General features: G+C 43.2%; 1 long non-coding RNA gene across 7 annotated transcripts; it reads right to left on the reverse strand.

The window, feature by feature from the left end:
* Positions 1-1,383: 1,383 nt before the first annotated feature.
* On the reverse strand, positions 1,384-15,020 carry LOC149041586 (uncharacterized). Of its 7 annotated transcripts, XR_016189267.1 has the most exons (4): positions 14,980-15,017; positions 14,196-14,249; positions 13,736-13,927; positions 3,260-3,426 (listed from the first exon to the last, which is right to left on the reverse strand). It is a non-coding gene; the product is annotated as an uncharacterized LOC149041586 (long non-coding RNA). The 7 variants fall into 7 exon arrangements; XR_016189270.1 differs by lacking the exon at positions 3,260-3,426 and adding an exon at positions 1,384-1,558 and having other exon boundaries at positions 14,196-15,011; XR_016189268.1 differs by lacking the exon at positions 14,196-14,249 and having other exon boundaries at positions 14,980-15,020.

Below are 15,020 nucleotides of genomic sequence, written 5' to 3' on the forward strand. Positions count from 1 at the left end.
TGGTCACTCATGAGAGTGAAATTAAAGGGTTAAGTAAAACACTTAAAGTACTCAGCTCAGAAGGCATAAGACAATGATTTTAGGAAGAATGTAGGTGTCACGCTTTAAAAGTACATTTTCAGACATGGGCTGAGAATATTTCAGCAATGGACATTATTATAATAATAATAAGCATAATTAGAATTTATAGGGCTCACATATATGCATGATCAAATATGCTGCTCTGAAAATAAAAAATTAAAATTAAATAAAAAATATACATTTTTTTATGATAATGGAAGCTAACTAAACCATTATAAAGTTACATATAGATAATTGTTAACAAAACCTTACAATTCCCTAAAGAAGATAAAAACACCACATTATTGGAGACAACAAACTGAAAGCTTGGCTCAAAAGGTAAGTTTTGAGATTACGCTTAAAACCAGGTACAGGTCAGTGATGTCATTTAGTAGACTATTCCTAAGGGTAACAGTCTCAATCGCTCTGACGAAGGGCCAACACTCGAAACATCAGCTGTTAAACTCTTTACAATGACCAATTTACCTTATCAACTCAGTCAATAATACTAAATTACCATGTTATACTCTCCCACCGACGCAGCAGAAACTTACCCCCTTTATTCCAAAGGTTCCATCACCATGGAATATGACCTCAGCAAGTTGATAAAGAAGTTATAAGATGTTAATTGTCAGGTGTGAGATCAATTTGGACAAAAGGAAATTGTTCTTGAACTAAGTCTACCTTCTGTGTCTACATGCAATCTGCATTTGGGAATATATATATAACGGTGTAATGTGTGATTAACAGTTTATATACTGCAAGATTTTACACCACTATCTGCGTCGGTAGATTAATTATGATAAATTAATGTATAATTAAATTATATTACTGCCGTAAAATTTGCATTACATGTATCACCGACCGGATTTTAAAATCCGTAAAATCTTACATAAAAACATCACCGACTGGAAGAAATTACGCCGTTAGTTTATTAACAGGAGTACAATTTTACAGTATGTAAGTAGCGGGAGTGTTTACTCTTTTTTTCTATTATGTTTTAGCAAGGCCACTTTAGTAAGTGGTGCGACAAATTTTTAGTCAAGCCTGAAAAGTGACAAGGTATGGATAGCTTCTACGGGCATAGCGTTTATAACAATTTTATCACTGTAGAGTGGTATATGTGCTCCTACGATAAACTAAGAAATTTATCACAGTCTAGTTTGAATTCGAATGTCTTGTCTTGCTTTTTTTTGTGTGAGCGTGGGTGTGTATGTGTGGATGTGTTAGGATGTGTTATCGTTCCAGTTAGCAATTTCAAGACCAGTCATTACCCACATTATCCCTTGCCATGTGAATTTAGAAATGATGCACTATCCGACATTTCACATTTAAAACACTCTTTATTAAGAAGTTTTAAGATTTTGGACAGTGCCGTGAAAGTGGTAATGAATACCACCCACGTCACTGTCCCTTTTGTATTCTTTTCTATCTCGACGCCTGGGTCTTCGGCATTGAGCCCGAATATGGCCTACGGCTCCACAGTTGTAACATTTCTCTGCAAGGAAATAAAGACTTTTGTTATAACAATAGCTGTAAAAACCACGTGACCCTTCGCGCGAAATCATGAAAATTACATAGTCTCTACGATTGAATAACAGTTGTGTCTTTAGCAAAGAAATTAAAGTGGATTGCCATTTCATTAAGAGAGGGTCACTTGTATCTCCATGCGGCCATGTCCTTTTCATTAAACAAATAGGAGTGAATTACTGGAAGACCTCCCGCAAAAATGTGACATGTGTAACATGTTATTTTTACATGTGAATGCCAACGCTATGGTTACAAAGTAATTCGTACGCAAATGAAATGGTTCGGTGTTACCTTTAAGCCCGGCGCACACTAGAGCTATCAGCTGAGCTGAGCGTCACTCGTGGCTGTTGGCGTAAGCTGTTTCCTCAAGTGTGCGGTGTCATGTTCTGCGATATTTGTCACGCGTGCCATGAGCTCAGAATATTCAACATGTTGAATAATTTCGTGCACGAGTGAACATTGACTCACAGTGTGCGCGCGTTTTGAGCTATCAGCTCAGGAATCAATGCGAACGCGCATGCGTCCTTGCCATGTTTTATTGAAGTCAAGATGGCAGATGTCGGTGAAAATATAGATTCAAGCTCTTCGGAGGATGAAGAGGTTTTGCTTTCCCTTTTAATGCTGCGACGAAGACGAAGACGCTTGAGAGCAGCTAACCGAAAGACGTGGGTAAAATCTTGGGTTTCACGCCGCCAAACCCAAGGGGCATGTGCAAATATTGTTCGCGAATTGAATTATGAAGATCCAGAAAAATTCAGACAATATCACCGACTAGACAGAACTTCATTTGAAGAAATTTTAGCGTTGATATCCCCGTCCTGGCAAGGACGCATGCGCGTTCGCATTGATTCCTGAGCTGATAGCTCAAAACGCGCGCACACTGTGAGTCAATGTTCACTCGTGCACGAAATTATTCAACATGTTGAATATTCTGAGCTCATGGCACGCGTGACAAAAATCGCAGAACATGACACCGCACACTTGAGGAAACAGCTTACGCCAACAGCCACGAGTGACGCTCAGCTCAGCTGATAGCTCTAGTGTGCGCCGGGCTTTACGTTTCCTTTCTGTTTGTCCGTTTGCGTGTAATTAATTTTAATTTAGGGAAAAACAATATTTCTCTCGATCACTGCTCGCACTCCGAGACATATTCAACACTCGAAGGGATGTTTCGTATGTTAATGCGCCATGCTATATCATGTATTTTAAGTTTGAAAAATACGCGAATAAGACTTGAGAAAACAAAATTAAACGGTTAAAAATGTATCCAACAGTAGGAAGCAGTTTAGATTACTTATTGGGACGACGTGGAGGTTGACGTGGAGGTTGCCGTAAGGGTTGACGCGGTTGGACAGTTCTCTCTCGCGCCGTTAATAATAATAATAATAATAATAATAATAATAATAATAACTTTATTTAAGTGTCAGCGTATTTAGCACTGCTGTGCTAATTGGGGACACTGTAAATGAGGAAACAAATATCGTAAATGAACAGAAACTCGTTTAAAACCCCAACTGGTAGGAGGCAGACCAGTTGGCTATTTACAAAGCGTGCAGGAGTTGAATTCGGGGCTACCGAAGACAAATCAACATAGTGGCAGGGAGGAGGACTTGAACCCGGGACCTCCGGCTTACAAGTGCAGCGCCCTAACCACTAGGCCACGCTCGCCTCCTCGTTCCTCCTCGACCCTTCTCTCTTGCCTTAACCTGTCTCTGTCCTCCTGTCTGCTTCTCTCCCTTTCTCTTCTCCGCCTCTCTCTATCTTCGTCTCTTGGGTCTTCTTCCCTCTCTCTACTTCAATACGGAGCAACTCCATGGCATCATGGATTTCAGCCATCTGAAAGGCAGAACCCAAATAATTCAACGTACATCCAATATTTTTTACCAACTAAATAATTTTACACTGTCCGACCTTTTTCAACTTTCGAGGAATAGCACGCTAAGACTGACACATCATGATTCTAGGAGATGTAAATAACTAAACTTAACTAGAGAAATACAAACAACAAAAAAAGTCTTTTATAAAACTGAAAGGACACTTCCAGCGAACACATGGAAAAACTAGTTGTAATTGAAAACAGTGGAATCTCTTAAACTTTAAATGTATAATGAAAGCTTGAATGACTCAAACTTTTCATAGTGGTGCTTTGATAAACCTTGTACAAATTAGAAAACTTGACAGACTTACGGTTTTAATTGATGCGAGTTACTTTGGAAAACTGATAAAATATCAGAATGGTGCGAGAGAGGAAGAGTTAATCGTATGATTAAAGGAAGTAAGAGAGATAAATTCTCGACACCAGAAATGCAGACGCTTCTAGAAAAGTCTCGTACCTATTCTACCGGTTCGGAGCTAATGAGGCTAAAATGTTCTGATGATTGGTGGTCAAAAGTGTTACGAAAGTCAGTAAATCTAGAGTATGTTGACATCAACTTCAACATAACTAGATGCGACTCGTTTAACAGGGTGTGGAGACAATATAAAGTTTCCGAGAAAGGTAAGGAATTTTTGCGCCGTCCGCGCAACGACCTTGTTCTCGATTCTGCGGTCGATCCTTTTAACGAGGAAAGAAAAGAGAAAGCCGCCAAAACTTACTCACACATGTCCAATACACCTGACCTGAGTCGGGTTACCTTCACCAGCAGGCGGATTGAGTCCTATTGCGACCGGAACCGGAAATGGCCGTATGGCGCTTGACTGGTGGTACCGGAAGTAAGAGGTTAACATGAGCGAGGGGGATTGAAGATATTGGCAAACAGACTCGATTGGATTCGATGGAGACAGTTCGTCCTGGCACGAGTCGATCGAACTCCCCCGAGGTCAGTTTGCAAAAATATCTCTCATCCATGAGGCGAGACAAGCGCGCCACACTTAAAATGTACGACATTCTTAAAGCCATGACGCGAAAAAAGCGCGCTACATATGTAACATTGGTCGTTCTTAGAGCCATAAGGGGAAACAAGCGCGCTACATATGTAACATTGGTCGTTCTTAGAGCCATAAGGGGAAACAAGCGCGCTACATATGTAACATTGGTCGTTCTTAGAGCCATGAGGCGAAACAAGCGCGCTACAATGAAATATACGTCGTTCTTAAGGCCATGAGGCGAATCAAGCGCGCTACAATGGAATATACGTCGTCTTAAGCCATGAGGCAAAACAAGCGCATTACACATGTAACATTCGTCGTTCTTTAAGCCATGAAGCGAGGCAAACGCTACACATGAAATATACGTCGTTCTTTAAGCCACGAGGGGGGAAAAAGCGCCCTACAAAGAAATATAAATCGTTCTTAGAGCCATGAGGCGAAACAAGCGCGCTACACATGTAACATTCGTCGTTCTTTAAGCCAAACGCCGCTACACATGAAATTTACGTCGTTCTTTGAGTCATGAGGCGAAACAAGCGCGCTTCAATGAAATATACCTCGTTCTTAACGCCATGAGGCGAAACAAGCGCGTTAAACATGAAAAAGTCGTTCTTTTTACAACCCCTCCACATCCTCGACGTTGCCATAATATTATCTAAGTGTCTATCTTTCTGATATTTAGCGGCACATCATTCCAAAGTCTTGTTGCTGATACAGCAAAAGAACGGCCTCCTTCAGTGTCACGCTCATAATAAGGACAAATAGAATTATAGCTAGCATACCGCGTGCTTCTGTTATGTTGTGTATTGTTAATCGTCAAGTGTTCATTGAGATAGTTCGGAAGAGAGCCATTTACGCGCTTCTAAAAAATAACACATTTGTTAATTTTACTTTTCATAGAAAGGTATCCATCCCAGCTTATAGAAAGTGTCAGAGAGGGTGTTAGATGGTCGGAATATGAAATGATTCTAGATGCACGTTTCTGTAATTTCAAGACTCTGTAAAGTGGTTCCTTGTCACATGATGACCAAATGACGTCAGCATAGCTCATTACTAGGCGAATAATGACATTGTTGAGCAACAGTCGCTGTTCAAGTGACAGAAAGGGCCTGATTATACTCAAAAGACCTATGCGCGAGGCAAGCTTATTGCAAAGATTTTCAACATGACAATCAAATGAGAGTGAACTATCGATTGTTAAACCTAAAAGTGTTGGACTTTTTCCATTTACGAGCCTATTGTCCTCAACTGTGACAACAAGTTCATTATTGATCTTAGACGCCAGGCGCTTTCCGGTGATCGTTAAGGCTTTAGACCTTGACTCGTTGATTGGGAGTTTATTTGTGACGTATTTCATCGGCGGAGATATTTGGTGAAAGTTTAAGTTCAGGTAAATTATTAAAGTGCGCAGATGCTGCCAGGGCAACCCGTCTCCATCGGATCCGAAGGAGGCCAATTGCCGACATTTTCCATCCCTTTCACTATACTCTACTTTGCTGTATGTTTTCTAAGTATCTAGCGAACTAACACCGGCGAGTTCGATATACTCTTGCCACGGCAACCCGTCTCCATCGGATTTGATGGAGTCCGGCCGTTTGCCGACATGTATTTCCACCCAGTCCGCAACTCTATACTTTGTTGTATATTTACTAAGTCTCTCGCGAACTGACTTCCGGCGAGTCTGGTTGTTCATGACCTTGGTCCATCGGACTCAGTTTGGGTGTATTGGACAACCCAAACTTACAAGAAAAGGAGTGGACGTGGACACCATCACCTACCAAAGTTAAAGGAAGTTTTGAAGCATTCTGATACTTGGCACAAGCTGACAGACAAAGATCAATACGAATTTCCCGGATTCGAGACTGACCTACAGTCCTCACAGAAACCATTGGCCACCTTAAGAGATTGGCGCAGGTTGCCTTTTGAAGCCAATACTCGGCCACATTTTATCTGGGATGACAACCAACTGCCAATAAGAGGCTCGCAAACAATGTAACAGCCGTCAATTCGATGTCAATTCCACGTTTTATTCGATCCGATCAACTACGCTCAGCACACCGTTCGAATACAATACTGTACAAGAAATCCTTACAAACAAGCAAGTGTCTCTATCCGTAACCTTGAAAACTGCTGAAATATCCGTAATGCTTCCGTAATGTTCTATTCCTTCGATGTGAGACTAGTTAAACGATCCTTATCCGAGAAATAAAGGCGAAAATAACAAGCGATAAAAACACATGTATGCCGAGGTTTGACCTAGTGTCGAATGACAACACCTCGGCGCAGACTGGGCCTAGTGCACAGGACACCTAGCATTTACATGGCTCCCCTAAAATGTTTGTCATTTTAACCAAAACAAATCTTACTCTAACTCGTTTAGAATACTAGAATTGCTAAGCGTTCTAAATATCCTGTTTCTGTAACATCACAGTTCCTCAGGCTCCTCGTCGGGGATTCCCGGTCTATCCTTAGGTGACTCTAGCAACAGCACAAGTTTATTGACTGGTCGATCCAATACTGATCCAGTTCCGGTTTGAACAGTCACCGATCTGACTTGGCCTTCATCATCACGACGTGTGGTAAGCACTTTAGCCATAGGCCACTTATTCCTACAGGAATTGTTGTCCTTTAATAGAACAATGTCGCCTTCCGTGAAGTTTCTTCTCTTGTGTGTCCACTTTTGTCTCAACTGTAGGATCTGAAGATATTCTTTACTCCATCTATTCCAGAATTCGTTAGCAATATGCTGTACGCGCCTCCAGCGACGTTTGCAGTAAGTATCTTCTCGTTGAAACTTTCCTGGAGGGGGGAGAATGAGCTTGGTTTTACCAGTGAGAAGGGTACTTGGCGATAGTGGCAACGGTGAGAGCGGATCACTTAAGGTCTCGGTAGTCAGAGGACGACTGTTAACAACAGCTTCAGCTTCACATAACAAAGTTCGCAACGATTCGTCGTTTAAGCTGTGACCATGCTGTTTCATAAGTGCTGCCATGATGTTCCGCACGGACCGAATTTGTCGTTCCCAAACGCCTCCGAAATTACTTGCAGTAGCAGGATTTCTGATCCAATCAATGTTCTCCTTAAGCAACTCTGCCTTGATTTTCTCATCATCCATTTCTCGAAGTGCTGCCTTTAACTCGTTTTCGGCCCCAACAAAATTAGTCCCTTGGTCACTGCGAAGTTCTCTTATGGGTCCTCTACGACAGGTAAAGCGCCGTAATGCTTGTAAGAATGAATCTGTTTCCATGGAGTGGGCTACTTCGATATGTACCGCACGACTGGCCAAACAAGTAAATAGGGCTCCGTACCTTTTAACTTGTTTCCTGCCCTCTTTGACATACCAAGGACCAAAGTAGTCCACTGCACAGTATGAAAACTGTGGCGCAGGTTCAACACGGGAACTTGGGAGGTTGGCCATTTTCTGTTCTCCAAAGGTACCACGGAGATGTCGACACGTGACGCACTTTGATATGAAGTGTCTGACCGCAGCATTTCCATTGATAATCCAGTAACCACTCGAACGAAGTTCGTTTAAGGTGAGACCTCTTCCGCTGTGGTGAGTTTTCTCATGGGCGTGACGGAGGACCAGCTCTGTAATATGACCAGCCTTCGGTAAGATGACAGGGTTCTTAAGACTGTCTGAGAGGTTAGCCTTCTTTATCCGTCCTCCGACTCTCAACATTCCGCTGGCATCCAGGTATGGGTCAAGGGCGTTAAGGCTGCTACTTTTCTTCAGAACTGCTTTCCTTTCCTTATCATGATGACGATCTTTAGGCGCACTTCCGGTCTGGGTTTGGAAATCTTTCAGAATCTTGATTTCTTTACCGAAATAATTCGCTTGCACCAGCTTGAGAATTTCTGTTTCTGCTTGTTCAAGGTCTCTGACCATAAAGGAAGTAGCCGGGCAACCTTCACATTCACGGCTTCGTCCATTAACTTGAGGACCGTCAACAGTTACAGGTCTCTTGTCTGTTTTACTGGCTCTCATCTTGAGACGTCGTTTGTATTCCATACAAAGCGCAACTGCGCCCTTTAGGACTTGCCACTTGGAGAATCCTTTGAATCTGCTTAACATGTTTTCATGTTCTTCAATCACTGTCGCGTTAGCGGTAACCCCTTTAACGTCAGGAGAATTGTGGTCGACCTCTTTTTCGTATGAGTCTTGTTGAGGCCAGTGATCTTCCGTCTGCCACAAGAAGTCTGGGCCCTTAATCCACTGCGACCTTTGCATAAACTCCTTAGCGTTCATCCCCCTCGATGCTTCATCTGCTGGGTTGGATCCAGACTCCACGTAGCGCCACTGGTCTGGTGAAGTGTGGTCACGGATGAATTGCACTCTATTTGCAACATACACTTGGAATCTTCGAGATTCATTGTTGATGAACCCGAGGACAACCTTACTATCGGTCCAGTAGAAGTCTTGGAGTCCGCCATAGTCTAATTCTTCCTTTAGCATGCTTGCAACCCTTACTGAAACGGTAGCGGCAGTTAGTTCAAGTCTTGGAATAGTGACTGTCTTCAACGGTGCAACACGAGCTTTCCCCATAACAAGAGAACAATGTATTCTTCCGTTTTCATCAACCAGTCTGAGATAAGAACATTGTCCGTACCCGACTTGAGACGCATCTGACATATTATGTAGCTGAGCAGTGGCAATGCTTCCAAAATCAGGAGGCTGAAAGTTTCTTGGGATGTTCAGCTGCTCTAATAGCGGTAACTGACTTCTCCATCTTCCCCATTTGGCAAGAACTTCTCCCTCGATTGACTCGTCCCAGTCTTTTCCGTGACAGATCTCTTGAAGTATCTGCTTTCCAACAAGGACGACGGGCGCAATCAGCCCTAGAGGATCAAAGATCGAGCTTATAGTTGCCAGTATACCCCTACGGGTGCACGGCTTGTCCTTCGACTCTATTCTGAATTTGAATGCATCCGATTCAATGCACCATTCTACGCCCAAAGCTCTCTCTATTGGTAACTTGTCACTACCTAGGTCTAGGCCCTTGATCTCCTTAGCTCTGTCTTCAGCAGGTACTGACATCATCACCTTTCTACTGTTGCTGACAAATTTTGTTAGTTTGAACCCTCCCTTTGCACACTTCTCTTTAACAGCTTGTACTAGTTCTACAGCGTCCTTCTCTGTCGGTACCGAACTCAGAGCATCATCGACGTAAAAGTTCTTCCTTAATGTTTCGGCAGCTTTTGCACCAAACTCTCTTTCACCGTCTTCGGCTGTACGTTTCAAGGCGAAGTTAGAACACCCTGGAGATGAACCAGCTCCAAAGAGGTGCACTGTCATGCGGTACTCTTGAGGCTCTTGGGTTAAATCTCCATTTGGCCACCATAAGAAGCGAAGGAAGTTCTGATCTTCCCTTGGAACCTTGACTTGGAAAAACATTTTCTCTATGTCAGCCATGAAGGCTACCTTCTCCTCTCTGAATCTTGTGAGCACCCCAGTGAGCTTGTTTGTTAGATCGGGCCCTTGCAATAGGTGGCCATTCAGCGATTCACCCTGGTAACGAGCTGAACAGTCAAATACTACGCGTATGCTGCCTGGTTTTTTGGGGTGGTAAACCCCGTGATGAGGTAAGTACCAGGCCTTTCCTTCTTGATGGGGTAGCTCTTCAACCTTGACCTTTCGAGCATATCCCTTCTCTATGATTTCAGTCATGAATCTGACGTAGTCAGCACGATACCTTGCGTCGCCTTGGAGTCTCTTCTTAAGGCCGTGCAGGCGTTGCTCTGCTTGAGGACGGTTATTGGGTAGCTGTACATTCTTTTCTCTAAAGGGCAGAGGCATCTCGTAATGCATGTCATCTCTATGATGGATTCCATCTTCTACAATCTTCAGGAACTGACGGTCTTCTCTTGATAATGCGACTCCGTGCTCCCTTTCAGCAAAGTCCACCTCAAACATTCGGGAAACCACTTGAGGGGTTAGCCGCTCCTTAATCTCTGTCTTAGCAATGATGTACCCATTCACGTTATCCTCTGTGTTGCTCTTAAGAATCTGAATACGGTTACAATGTACTTGTTTACTGCTCTTTTGGTTAACAGGACCGTTTACGTGCCATCCTAGTAGTGATCTTACTGCATAGGGTTCATTCTCATTCCCGCAAACAATGTCTCTTGGTCGCACTGCACTAGGGCAATTTAGTCCGATCAGGAGTCCTATTTCTACGTCTTCCATGTAAGGAGGTACGTGTTTCCTAACCATCTGCAAATGTGACCATCCTTGCAGCTCTTCGGGACGAGGAATCTCATCACGATCTGCTGGAATCCGTTGTCTGACGTAGGTTCTCGGTAGGGGTACGATAACGTCGTTTTCTTGAAAGTGGGAAGCCATTAGCCCATCTACCGCTTTAGTATCGACTTCTTGGGTACCATGCATAGTAGTGAGCAAAAGTTTGGTTTCACTTCCTTTAACACCAAGCCTTCTTAACGAGTCTTCCTTAATGAATGTTCCACCACTGGCATTATCAAGGAGGGCGTAAACACATATCTTATTGTTTGGATTGTCCTTGTGGTACAACCATACTGGGATAATACCCATAGCAACTGGTACATCACCGGCATCTGTCACATTGCAAATTGCCGTACGCACGTTAACGACTCGCTCTTCCGTTTTCTTTTTACTGGCTTCCGATTTCTCATGTTGGCCGTTTCCACTTTCCATTTTCGCCTCTTCTGATTTCCAACTGTAATCATGGAGTGACGTTGGGTGTTTCTTATTGCAGATCTGACAGGTTCTTTTACTTTTGCAAAGCTTAGCAATGTGTTCACAACTATAGCAACCGAAGCATAAGCCTTTCTGTTTGATAAAGCTTCTCCGCTCCACTAGCGGTTTTTTAAGAAACTCAGCACATTCGTCCAGATGATGCGCCTTAGAGCACAATGTACAGCTGATGGGGTGAGAATTTCCTCCACCTGCATTCTTTCCTGCCAAGCCTGTTGCAAAGTTGGTACCCCTTCCTCTCTTGGGTTTGCGTTCGTTCTGTTTATGGTACTTGACAACTGCGTTCATCGGTTTACTTATGCCTTCCTCGGAATAGATTGGGTCTGTCGCTAAATCGGCTTGCTCTGATACAAATTGGCAAAAGTCATTAAAGCTAGCTGTCTGTCCCTTGACACTCCTAATCCTGCTAACTCTTTCAGTCCACTTACTACGTAGATATCGCGGCAGCCTTTCCCATAACTGGCGCATAACATTGGCCGTGTTCAAGTCGTTCATGTATTGCATGCCTGTCATGGCGTTCCTTGCTTGCTCAAGGACAATAGAAAATTCTTGTAACCCTGTTCCGTCGTTAGGCTTAACAGCGGGCCAGCTCGACAGCTTGGCGATGTATGCACTTGCAATTTTGTATGGGTCACCAAAATGTTTCTTCAAAAGCCGTCTAGCCTCCTTGTACGAATCTTCGCCTTTCATTTGTAAACAACCCTTTATCAGTTCCTTGGCCTTTCCACTAGTGTATTGATCCAAGTAGTACAAGCGCTCATTAGAATCATCTACCTTAGATTCTATGAGAGTTTCAAAGGCTGTTATGAATGCTGGGTATGACATAACATCTCCCGAAAACGTAGGTGGCTTGTGACTAGGTAGGAGACTCCTAGCCTGTTGGGTAACAATCATTTCTGAAAGTTCAGCCTGCTTCCTTTGAATGTCAAGATAGTTTTGATCTAACCCTGTACCGTCCACAGAGCTTGAATCCTTTCCGAAACTGCACGTACATTCCCTTTTAACATGTGGTGGCTTATAATCAGTGGGGGTTTCGTACTTGTCCTTATACTCTTCTTCCTTAATGGGAACACTCTTTGGAACAAAGGGTCGGGCAGTTGGGTTCATACAAGCAGCACTGACTAAAGCTGGGGTGGTTACAGGAGTGGTCGTTGAACCAACAATAGCTGAACTTTGGAACTTCACAGAAGGCACCCTTAGTGTAGCCTGATCGTTAGATTGTACCCCAGGTGAGATGGTAGTAGAAGTGGGTTTAACCTCAACATCTTCCAAGTTTTCATTCATTCCGTCAATATTTTGTTCCTTCTCGAATTTCTCATAAGTTTTTTCTTCTGCCTTTGCCTCTGCGATTTGCTGCCTAAGTTCAAGCTCTTCAGTAGCCATTTTTAATGCTTGTTTCTCTTTTAGAAATGATGCCTTAACCTCTAACGCTGCAGCTTTAGCTTTCGCTTCAATTAACTTTAACCTAGCAGATGTTGCTGAGGAAAGGGAGTGCCTTGAGCGACGAGATGACTTAGATTTCACTGAGTGTGTATCACGCAAACCGCCACGTAGCTTATCTACATCATCCAAAAAGCCAATAATCCTTTGCTTTAGCTGGAGCACATCCTTATCACGAGTGCCAAACCATTCAAGAGCTAATTTAATTTCATCATCATCATCTAAGGCCTTGAGATATGCGTCATGTGCTTCTTGCACTTTAACAAATAGCTGATCTAAATGAACAACTTCCGTACGCACTTGTTTTTCGTTCTCAAAATCCGTTAACAAAGGTGAGACTAAGTTAATCTGCTTAGTTAAATTAGCAAGTGCAGTTTTCCGATTTTCCTTCAACCTTTGAATCTCAAATTGCCTACCCTTTTCTGTGGGAATCCGTTTTCGCACATCCATGTGAGTTTCTTGAGCCAATAAACCGGTCAGCGGCGATATCGCACGAGGTGACGAGCAGATTGTATCGAGATCCATATCGACTTCGCGCCAAGTGCAAAGCTTCTCTTCATCAGGGAACTCCGTTTTCCCTTGTAAATCTTCTTCCTTGTCTCCTTCCATGTGATTCGTTTGTAGGTCAAACTGTAACAGCCGTCAATTCGATGTCAATTCCACGTTTTATTCGATCCGATCAACTACGCTCAGCACACCGTTCGAATACAATACTGTACAAGAAATCCTTACAAACAAGCAAGTGTCTCTATCCGTAACCTTGAAAACTGCTGAAATATCCGTAATGCTTCCGTAATGTTCTATTCCTTCGATGTGAGACTAGTTAAACGATCCTTATCCGAGAAATAAAGGCGAAAATAACAAGCGATAAAAGCACATGTATGCCGAGGTTTGACCTAGTGTCGAATGACAACACCTCGGCGCAGACTGGGCCTAGTGCACAGGACACCTAGCATTTACAAACAATGAAGAACAACATAACTGTAGAAGGTAAGAAGACATCCTTGTATGTGAGATGGGGGCCTTGTGAAGGCGTGAAAACTTGTGCTGGCCCTGACTGTGAGTATCTGGTCTCTAAAAGACAAAAGATAAATCGATGCTTACGTCACTGGGAAAATTAATCTCTTCTTTCATCTGCACCATGTAGTTTGCATACGGTCTACATATGGCCCTGCAATGACGATGGAAGGCGATGCTTGGTCTTGTACCGGGAACTCGACACAATCACAACAAACCAGCTCCACACAGCATATCAAGCAGAGTGAAAGACATCCAAAGAGTTGTTTCCGATGACAGCTAAAAAGAAACAAAAGACAGTGTGAAGGGCCTTGGAATTGGTTACGTCCCAGCCGAAGCTAGTTCGCCTGCAGCAAATGCCGACTGCGTTTAAAAAGAGAGGAAGATAGCCCTTGGCAAATGGACGTCTGTTTACAGAGAGCTACGCCCACTCGACGAGGTGCTCCGATTCGATAAAATTCGGAAAAAGTGAAAAGCAACCAGTTGTATGGTGATTGAATAAGTCAACCAGATGATGGGTCGATATCAGATGAAAGGGAGCGAGTACCTCTTTACTTCTTGCAGAAAGTATGCCTTCTTCATGGCTCCATTTCAATCTGCACTGTTGAGTGCAACAGAGGATTTATTCATGGACGTTACTTCTACTGGTAATGACTTCTTCCCATACCTCCTAAACGTTGTTTCTTTTAACGACGAAACGTGCGTGTATAATGCGGTAGCAAGAGTTATATGTAGTAGGCAAGACAGTGAGAGTTACTCTAAGTCCATCGCCACGATTTTAAAAAAAGTAACGTTTGATCATGCCCGCTTCGCAAATGGCAAGAATTTGAAATCTATCTTGGTTGACTTTGATGATGGACGATACAAAGGAATTCAACAGTGTCTGGGTGAAGACCTTTCCCGGAAAGTGATCAGGAGATGCAAGGTTCACTGGCAGCGATCAGTTAAAAGAGCCTGCAGGCTTGTTTGCATGAATGACACTAGTTCGCATATTAAAAGCCCTAGCAAGCAAAATCGAAGACGAGTGCGAAAAAGAAATGTTTTGTTGCTTTTCGATGCGCTCTCTGGCACCAGACAATTACAAGAAGGAAGGCAATTTGTTGGTCTCGGAATTTGACACCATCCACAACAAAGACTGGACGAAGCTAGAGCATTGGAGTAAATGGTGGTTCCGTGTAAATCACCTGACCATGTTTACAAGGGCTTTTAAGGAAATGGACGACAAGGATTGGGAACAGGGACCAAGCACTACCAATCCTATCGAGTCTTTAAACAGGCAGTCACTTCAGGAAGGTGATAATATACTTCATGCTTTGATGGAGAACATTTACCTGGAAAATCGCCTCTGCGCTGTGAAGACAGCAGTTTGTAA

This window comes from Pocillopora damicornis, chromosome 8 (assembly GCF_964200805.1).
Source record: "Pocillopora damicornis chromosome 8, jaPocDami1.2, whole genome shotgun sequence".
Lineage (NCBI taxonomy): Eukaryota > Metazoa > Cnidaria > Anthozoa > Scleractinia > Pocilloporidae > Pocillopora > Pocillopora damicornis.